We start from the raw sequence: 10309 nt of genomic DNA, 5'->3' as shown, positions 1-10309 counted from the left end.
ATGTATATATATATATATATATACATATACATACACATATATATATATATATATAATAAAAACAATTTCCCAAGTGCGCTAAATAAGGCGTATTTACAATGGTTCTTCCAGCATTATTTTCATAGGTATGGATTGTATACTGGAGAATGTTTGTATCTGGGGACCTGTAACAGACACCCCTCACCAAATAGTCACCCAAACAAGAGGCCCAAGGCCAATTAGTAAAAAATTATTTTAATAGCATACATTTGTACAAATGGAATTTTACACATAGTTCATCATGTAATGTTCACAAGAAATGTGTCTAAAATAATGTCAATAAAATACAACCAGTACATTTGTTATATGATATTAACTCTAGATACTCCCTCACCTTTTACAAGGTGCAAGCTCGAGAGGGAGTATCTTCACAAACTAGGTTGAGGACTTCTGACTGAAAAACCCAACGCGTTTCGTCTTATCGACTTCATCAGGGGTAACAAATATAAAAGACAGGCTTATTTGCCATCACTAGGTTTATATATGGAAGACCATAACCTTAAATATAAGGATAATTAAATCTCTTATCAAGCTCCTAATGGGATCTTAATTGGTGGTTCCTCTTAGGAATGCTGGCAGTCCTATATCAGTGTTTTTACAAACTACCTTAAAGATAATTATAATTAATCCTTTATAAGGCCCCCTGTGGGAGCTCTTGGTTATAGTTCCCCTTAGGAGTGCTGACAGTCATATGTCGGTGTTTTGGTAAAATGCCCTGGAGGATTTTGGCTGTGTATGGAAGTGACTGGTTGTATATCACGGGGTGCTTGTGCTAAATAACCCTGAATGTATGCACTTGTTCTTAACTAACACTGTCTAGATGACATGTAGAATACCTAAGTGTCCTGATGATGCAGGCGGCATTACAGATGAGGCATTGCCCACCAGTCCCAGAGTCAGCGTTGTGTGTAATGGCGCCCGAACGCTGACAGGGAGTGAGGGAGACAGAGAGATACAGCTCCAGGGCGGGAACATTTGCTCTAAATGGCGCCCAGGGGCTGGGGCTACAGGTCAGAGCCTTATCCCCTTGCTGGACTTCACCACCGGGTACTGTGGGCCATAATAAAACGGTTTTATATATAACCGACCTGTGCCCCTGCCCTGGTGGTCTAGTGGGGTCCCTGTACCAACGCAGTGTCCACGCCAGTGCATGCGGCCCGCCTTCTAATGGCCGCGCCGGATCGCGATTTTCAGCGGGTTCCGCCTGGGGAACCCTCTTACCTCCTCCCTTGATGCGGCCACGTGTTCCTGGAGGGCTGCGGCAAGTGTGTGTGCCCTAGGTGAAGACCTGAAGCCCCCGCTGTAAGTATCCGGCAACCAGGGATGCGGGAGTATACAGCCCCTCCGGGGGAGGTGATGGAGCTGCAGCAGGAGATGTCAGAATGACATCTAGCACTAAGAGTGCCTCTGCTGCAGCCCTTGAAGTCTTCTATCTTCTTTTAAAAAAGATCTTTTCAGGGCTGCCGGAGCAGCCCTGCCTGTTAGTGTCCTGCCTGCAGGGCACCAACTTACAAACTGAGCTCCTGTGCACGGAGGCAGGGTTATATAGGAGGCAGCACTGAGCATCTTGGGAACAGTCAAAGCTTTTAGCCTGTTGGTGCCTCTGATCAAGATCCTACTCTACACCCCCCCCCACCCCCCGATGTTATTCCCTGTGGAACCCCAGTGTGCCCCGCTGCAGAAAATAGTTTACCTACACTCCTTGCAGAACTTTAAGATCCTGCTAGATAAGCAGCAAGGAGCAGCGGGTGGGTGATCTAAGGACCGCCCATGGCTCACTGCTGACTGGGAGGGGGAGAGAACAGGGGAACTGTGGCTGCTTCACTGATCCCCCTGAGCCCAGGCTGCAGGAAGACTATCTTCTTGCTGCTTTGGACTGTCTTCCAAAAGGAATCAGTATGATATTCCATCAACCAGAATCCCGGCGGTGAGTGGACCGTGTGCCCTGCACTCGCCACGCTTCGGGCCCGGTGGTGACCTTTAGTCACCACACTAATCTATTGCCCCTTAGGTGGTGACGTGGACCACTACCCAAGTGGGGGATCTGGGCGGCGGTTGGGATTCCAACTGCTGACATTTCACCGGGTGTTGGGATTCTGGCGTCGGTATCCTGACCGCCGGAATCCCAACAGCTGGCAAGTTGATTGCCTTCCTTCCAGCAGCCTCCAGTAGGAATGCCCTTCTGTAGCCCAGCCACAAGGAGAAGGCTTGGGGAAGGCTGATGCCTAGCGAGAGCTTCAAGAATACCTACCAGCAGCCCCTGCGGGCAACTCTGACATGCAGGGCCGGAGCTTCCACTAGGCAGCTTTAGGCAGCTGCCTAGGGGCACCAGGACCTGAGGGGGCGGCCTGCTACAGCTGCCTGAAAAAGGTAGCGTGGTCCTATCTTTCACAGCCGCTGCAATCCTCCGAGGACTCGTATCTTACAGTAGCCATGACTGCTAAGCTCCTGTATTGCAGCCTCCAGCTCCAACTCCACAAGGCACAGGCAGTAACTGTGACAGCTCCTGGAGTCCTGGCTGGGGGTGACATGCAGCACTGCTCTTCATTCCAGGCTCTTTCACAGACTACTCAGTCCCAACTCTGCATCGCAGCCTGCAGGTAGTGGCTGCACAGTGTACTCTCTGCATTTGAGTCCACTGAGGGGCGGGGGGGAAGGAGATGAGCAGCAGGCATGCACACAGTTTGGGGGGGATGAGCAGCAGCTTGCATACAGTTGGTGGGGGGGATAGGACAGCAGACTTTTAACAGTGTTGGGGGGGGGGGGGGGGGTGAGAGTAGCAGGCACCCACACAGACTGGGGAGATGGGGAGAAGAGAGCAGCAATGCAACAAACTGGGGGTGGGGGAGAGCCGCAGCACGCCTTTAATCTGAAGGGTAGGTAGGGGGTAGGGGCAGTAGGCAGAAGTTTTGCCTAGGGTGCCATGAAACCTTGCACCGGCCCTGCTGACATGGTCACATCTGATGCGACCACCCCAGGCAACAGGTTAATTTAAAAAACAAAATTGGCTAAAGTTTAAGGGGTATATGCAATTCTGGCCGAATTGCGTCTTTTTTTCGACCGTTTTAGGATTCGACTGTTCTCGACAGCCGAAACCCTCCACCCGGGACCATGAATTCGACATATTCAATACAAAACGCATTCGACACTCCCCTTGTCGAATAACGGACCAATCGTCGACTTTATAGGGCTTGTTTGCTGCGTGCTCAGCAGCCATTTTGTGAACCTGCAGAGAGGTGTGTGGAGGTGCAGAGCTAGCAAATTGGTTGTTTGCTGTGGTTTCGTTTGTACACCCAGCAGGCTTTAATCCAGGACGGACAGGAGGATACCTGTTACCCCGGAGGAGAGTCGTTTTTGGAGCTATTTCTACATTTCTAGGTAAGTACCACATGTGGTCTGGCGTTGCTTGTATGTGTTTGTGTAGTGGGGGGGTGCCATGAGGTGTACATGTGGCGTTGCTTTGGGGTGTTTGGGGTATGTATATGTGTGCAGGTATGTGTATATAGCTCCTGCTTGTATTGCTGCATTTTTGGGGGGGAGTTTTGTGTTTGGGACTAGTTTTTCACGTTTTTTTTTCCCATAAAATGTTTTTTGGGTCATGCTTTTGCATTGCTGTACCTCCAGCATGTGCAGGAATGATTTTTGGCTTGTTTTGGGTGATTTTAGACCGTGTCGGTATCCACCATGTGGTCGACAGGTGATGTGGTTTGTTTCCAAAAGATGGTTTTTTTGCTCCTATTTTAGCACTGGTGTATCCCTGCACATGCTGGAGGTACTTTTTGGCTTGTTTGGGGTGATTTTCATTGTGTTTGTATCAGCCATGTGGTCGACATGTGATGTCGTTTGTTTGCAAAACATGTTTTTTGCTCCTACTTTAGCACTGGTTGACCTCCAGCATGTGCAGGGATGGTTTTTGGCTTGTTTGGGGTGATTTTAGAGTGTGTCGGTATCTGCCATGTGGCCGACATGTGTCGTTTGTTCCCAAAATATGTTTTTTTGCTCCTATTTTAGCACTGGTGCATCCCTGCACATGCTGTAGTTAATTATTGGCTTGTATGGGCTGACTTTGACTGTGTCGGTATCTGCCATGCGGCCGACATGCGGTGTAGATTGTTTCCAAAACATGTTTTTTGCTCCTACTTTAGCACTGGTTGACCTCCAGCATATGCAGGGATGCTTGCACGGTGGTTTTGGCTTGTTTGGCTGAGGTTTTTTCAAGTTTTCAATTTTATTTTTGTTGTGTTTGGTCCTGCTTGAGCACTGGGGTCCCAGCAGCATGATGTGTGGTTGCATGTAATTATGTAATGTGTGTTAAATTTGTAAAAATATATTTTTTTCTTTTTTCAACAGAGATGTCCAGGGACAAGCGGCCCCGATCCCCCCCCCCTTCCCCCCACCCCTTAGAAGCATTTTCCCTGCACAGCAATGAGGAGTGGGAGCCGACCCAGGAGGAGGATACGACCGACCAGGCATGCAGTGACCAGCAGCGGTCGTCAAGGGACCAAAGACAGAAGCAAAAAAAAAAAAGAAAAGGCCTAGACAGGTAAATACTGACAACACCTGTAGACACAATAGCATCCAACTTGACACACCCTAGTTTGCGCACTGCCATGCACACCTACAGGTATCTTTGCGCACTGCCAGGGATACTGACTCACTCATAGGTACATACCGATCTTATTAAATGCATGGTTTTTTTTATCCCTAAAGGCAAGAAGCCAGCCATAGGATCAGTCGGAGGAGGAAGCCTCTGGTGAAGATGCAGGACAGAAGAAGCCGCGTGGACCCAGATACTGTACACTGAGGCGGAAAACGATGCCCTAGTGGATGGCGTCGACAGATCCTACAACATTCTGTATGGACCAAGGGCACAGACCACAGCAGCTAAGACCAAGCGAAACATCTGGGATGCCATCGCGAGACAAGTCACTGCAGTATCTGGAAACCGCCGGAGCACCAGAAACTGCATGAAGCGGTACAGTGATTGCCGCAGACAGACCAAGAAGAAGATGGGGATTCAGCGCCGACATGAGACAGCTACGGGAGGTGGTCCGGCTCTCAATCTGAAGTAGCTACCCTGGGAGAATGTTATTAGAAGGCGCATGAACCCTGTTATGGTCCAAGGAGTTCGCGGAGGTGTGGACTCTAGCCGTCCTGCTGGCTTTCCCGAGGAGGAAGAACCGCCCAGAAGACGGAAGACGGCGGGAGACAAGCAGTCCAAAAGGAGGCCTGATGGTAAGAATACATTCAGATGAGCTGTACTTAAATCTTTTTTTTATTTTTTATTTGCTAATGTGTTTGTTCTTTTTCCCCAGACACGCCTGCCCAGAGGACATCACCTGCGTGCAGGACATCGGCAGCGCGCGGACCATCACCTGCGCAGCAGGCATCGGCAGCAGCGCGCGGACCATCACCTGCGCAGCAAGCATCAGGAGCGCGCAGATCATCACTTGCGCACCACATATCGGCAGCACGCAGAAAGTCACCTGCGCGCCAGACATTGCCAGCGCGCAGACCATCACCTGCGTGCCAGACATCAGCGCGCAGAACGTCACCTGCGGGCCAGACACCGTCGGCGACCACACCACCAGCTGGGCACCAAACTACATCTCCTGCGCGCAGGCCATCACCAGCTCGTCATCTCTCCAGGAGCACTGGGACAGTGACTGAAGAGCCTCAACAAGACACTACCCTTGTGGACCCATCACCCGAACTGTTTGAGTTTACAGGGTTAACGGACGAGACTTTTCTTGGGTTTGAAGACAGCCGTGCAGACGTATCCAGTCATACCCTTGAAAAGTCTCCAGAATTGAGGACAAGTGAAGCTCCTGGAGCAGCGGCACCACAGGATGGAGAAGGTTTTTATTTGGGGGGGGGGGGTTTGGGGGGGCGACATTTTTGTATAGTTTATTCACTTTATTTTATTTTTTTCTTTTGCAAACAGAGGTGCCACGGACCAGCAGCTGACTTGCGTCGGGGATTGGTCCCTTCTTCAGGCCGGATCTCCTACAGGATTCGTCGGACGACGAGGTGGAAGTGCAGCAGCCCGCTGTTTCTACATCCCTGTGTGAGTAATTATCAAATTGTGAGCCTTCAAACAAATGTATGAATGTGTATACTAATTTCTAATTTTCTTTTCAGCTGCACAAATGCAATTGGTGGCAGACGTACAGGAAGGGCAGGATCCCTCAAATGTTCAGAGGGTACACTCCCTGGCAGCAGAGATGACCACCCGCCAGGATACCTACACGAATGTCGTTGAAACCAGACTGGACGCCATTGAGAAGACAATGGAGAAGATGGCAAACGGTCTGGTTGAAATGCAAAAGGCTCTTGCCGACAGCACGGCAGAAACGCAAAAGACCAGACGAGAAGATCACAGGGAGACTATGGACATCCTTCAAGTTCTGGCCACATCCATCAACCGGCTGGTGGATAACACATCATGCCTGGCACACAGCGTTGACAACATGTCGGAGAGCCAACGTCATTCGGCATCCAGCCACCAGATCATCGCAACCACACTGCAGATGATGTACGATATGCTCCCAGAGCCAGCTCGTCAACACGCTGGCGAACCACCACATCCGCCATCACATGCCACATGGACGCCTCCTGCCCTTCCTCCACCACCATCCTGGTATGGACGGTCACATCTGTACCAAGGATATACAGGGATGTACCCCACCCACCAGATGCCTCCAACACCGCATCATCTACACCCGCACGGCCACCGAGGCCAAGTCAACGAACTCCACAGCCGCCCAGGCGATCGACGCCCCATCAGGAGGAAGAAGAGGATCCAGATGGACAACCACCATAAGCCCGGTCGTATTGTTTTATTATATACTATTTATGTTTTTCATGTTTCCCTTTCTCCCCCTCCCATTAGTTTGTTTTTTTCCATACTATTGTTTTAATTTTTGTGTTGGGCTCCCCCACCCGTGACCGGATACTACCAAGGAGCTATGTCTAGGCCAGGGGCGTGCAGTCAGGGGAGGCAGTGCCTCCCCTGTCATTAATGAGTAAAATAATACAAAGAAGATACTTATGACACATAAGTATCTTCTTTATTATTTTGCTCATCATTAAAGTGTTCCTAATCAGTTTGGGAGGCACCGATCGTGGTGCCTCCCGTAGTGATTGGGGAAAGATATGGGAGCGGGAGGTGGGCGCGGGCGGGGCCTAGCAATGGGCAGGAAAAGCTAATTGAAATAACATGGGAAAGCGGCACCATTAGAGGTGCCGCTTTCCTACAGGGACGTGCTTTCAACCTATGAAAGCACGTCCCTGTGAGTGAGGCCACAGTGATTGGCCAGCGGATCCGTCACTGGATTCGCTGTCAATCACTGTGTGGGCGGCGGAGGTGCGGGATGCGGCGGGCCGGGCGGCGGAGATGCGGGCGGCGGCGGGACGCGGCATTCAGGCCCATTGTGCACTGTGCAGAGTTTGGCAGCGGAAGCAGTACCCATTTCAAAAATGGCGCCTCAGCGTCATTTTTTAAATTCAAGATGGCCGCCGCGAGCCAATCATGGCTCGCCGCGTCATCGCCCCGCCCCCTCCCGCTGATTTATATAAGTCAGCGCGAGGCAGCGGCTGTCAGTCCGACGGCGGAGGAGGAGCAGAGAGGAGCTCCTGAAGATCGAATACGTCGTGGAAGTCCTGGATGGGCGGCGGCTATGCAAAAGAGCTTAGCAGCCGCCGCCCACCAGGTGAAGACGCCGGAGGAAGACGCCAGAAGCCCTGGGGAGGTGGCGCCCCCCCAGGTGAAGACGCCGGAAGCCCTGGGAAGGCGGCGGCCACGCAAAAGAGCTTAAAGGCCGCCGCCCCCAGGTGAAGACCCAGTTTAATAAAGTTTTTTTTAAAGAATGTGTAGTGTTTTTTTTTTATATTTTCTTTACAGGTGGACTACAGGTACCAGCGGGCCCTTTATGTCCGGGCATGCTGGCACTTGTGGTTCTCCAAGTGCCAGCATGCTGGGGCAGGCTTGCTGGGACCTGTAGGCCACATGTAAAGAACAATATTACTATTCTTTGCAGGTTGACTACAGGTGCCAGTGGGCCATTTATGTCCGGGCATGCTGGCACTTGTGCTTCTCCAAGTGCCAGCGTGCTGGGGCAGGCTTGCTGGGATCTGTAGGCCACCTGTAAAGAACAGTATTAGCATACAATGAACCCCGCACCCACCGCCACCAGGGGTGTGGGGCATAGCACTGGGCTATCAGCCCAGTGCTGGTTGTTGCTTGGGAGGGGGGACCCCATTTTGATTTTTTGGGGGCCCCACTTTCCGAGGAATTCCAGCCCTGGGCTGACTGGTTTGGGGCTGTTTAATGGCATGGCAGGGGGACCCCACACTGAGTGTCTCCCCTGCTATGGCATTATCCCCCCCGGCTGGTTCTGCCTGGTGCTGGTTTCAGTGGTGTGGGGGGACTGCACTTTTTTTTTTCCGGGGGGGGGGTTTAGCTGCAGTGCCTCCCCAGCCCCTGACATCACCGCACGTCACTGGTCTAGGCATACATGCGCGGGCATGTATGCGGGCGCGTGTGGTGACTGATGAAAGCTCCTTGTGGTTACATGTATGATGGGCCAAAGAGGTATTCTGACACCACTTTTTTTTTTTTAAACAAAATCCTTTTTGTATTGGTGTAAAATAGGCTTTCACTGTTGTATGAATTTACTATTCACTAGTGTTTATTTTTGGCTTCTTCATAGGATTGGTTGGAAAATTGAAGTGGACGGCGTAGTTCGTGTTGTGCGTACCAAGGTGAGTAAAGCCATGTTTCAATGTATATATTCAAGAAACTTTGGACCGCGTGCACTTGGGGGACAACACAGTCCAGCAATGGGTCATGCTGGGCTGTGTGGTTCCCCAAGTGCAGGCGTGTCAAAGTGCTGACCACTGACACCACTCTGCCACTTTGGACCGCCTGCACTTGGGGAACAACACAGTCCAGCAATGGGTCATGCTGGGCTGTGTGGTTCCCCAAGTGCAGGCGTATCAAAGTGCTGACCACTGACACCACTCTGCCACTTTGGACCGCCTGCACTTGGGGAACAACACAGTCCAGCAATGGGTCATGCTGGGCTGTGTGGTTCCCCAAGTGCAGGCGTGTCAAAGTGCTGACCACTGACACCACTCTGCCACTTTGGACTGCCTGCACTTGGGGGACAACACAGTCCAGCAATGGGTCATGCTGGGCTGTGTGGTTCCCCAAATGCAGGCGTGTCAAAGTGCTGACCACTGACACCACTCTGCCACTTTGGACCGCCTGCACTTGGGGGACAACACAGTCCAGCAATGGGTCATGCTGGGCTGTGTGGTTCCACAAATGTTCTTGGGAAAGGAATGAACATGACATCATTAGTGTCTTTACTTAATATGGTTGTTGTTTTTTCACAGATATCTACACAAGAAAAGAATGTAAAGAAGAACAAACATTACTTTTTTTGTTTTATTACATTTTATTTTTTAATCCAAAATTAAATACAAATATATTTCTTCAAGAAATTTTAAAATGAGAAGTTTTGTGTGTTTTTATTTAAATTAATAGCAAATAAAATGTAAAATATGGTATTTCAGAGATGCAGTGGTATTGTGTTAGGTCGCCCATGGTACATCAGGGGAAATGTCGTGTCTCTTCACATCCACGCAACTTGGGAAGGATACTCCGCAAGACCTGTGGAAGAGAATAGTATGAGGTTCCAGGTATTGGTAATAGTGTCACCCTTCTAGGAAAAGAAAAGGTACAAGCAACACTTTGACACAAGCAGGTAACAGCGGCCTTTGTCCCAAATGCAACCCTCCGGCACTTGAGAAAGTACACATCCAAACATTCCCTGACACAGCGTAAGCATTGGTGTATCAGGGCATGATTGGATGTGCAGTTTTGCAAATGCTGGAGGGCTGCACCTTAGACATGCCGGGGTGACTTGGACAAGAGGGAGTTTTGTACATCTCACCTGAGAGGGGTTGTCTGCAACATGGCGGAGGTTCAGGTCCACATCACTAGTAGGTCACCCATGGTACAGCAGGGGAACTGTCCGGTCCCTTCAAATCCAGGCTGGTTCCTGCAAATCGGGAAGGATACTCCACAAGACCTGCGGAAGACAATAAGGAGGTAATTTGAGAGTGTTTCCTCCACCCTGGGAAAGAACAAAAGGTCCCAGCAACACTGCGCATATACACAGGTTACTCAGACAAGATGGGAGTTTTGGCCAATACATCTCACCTGAAAGGGTGATGGCAGTGGTTCAGGTCCACATCACAAGTA

General features: G+C 50.5%; 1 long non-coding RNA gene across 1 annotated transcript; it reads left to right on the top strand.

Annotated features, from left to right (window-relative positions):
* Positions 1-2918: 2918 nt before the first annotated feature.
* Positions 2919-9661, top strand: LOC135008231 (uncharacterized). Its single transcript, XR_010208046.1, has 6 exons — positions 2919-4582; positions 4750-5274; positions 5355-5897; positions 5984-6106; positions 6181-8802; positions 9439-9661. It is a non-coding gene; the product is annotated as an uncharacterized LOC135008231 (long non-coding RNA).
* Positions 9662-10309: the final 648 nt, after the last annotated feature.

This window comes from Pseudophryne corroboree, chromosome 2, assembly GCF_028390025.1.
Source record: "Pseudophryne corroboree isolate aPseCor3 chromosome 2, aPseCor3.hap2, whole genome shotgun sequence".
Classification (NCBI taxonomy): Eukaryota; Metazoa; Chordata; class Amphibia; order Anura; family Myobatrachidae; genus Pseudophryne; species Pseudophryne corroboree.
This window is presented reverse-complemented; position numbering and strand designations above follow the sequence as displayed.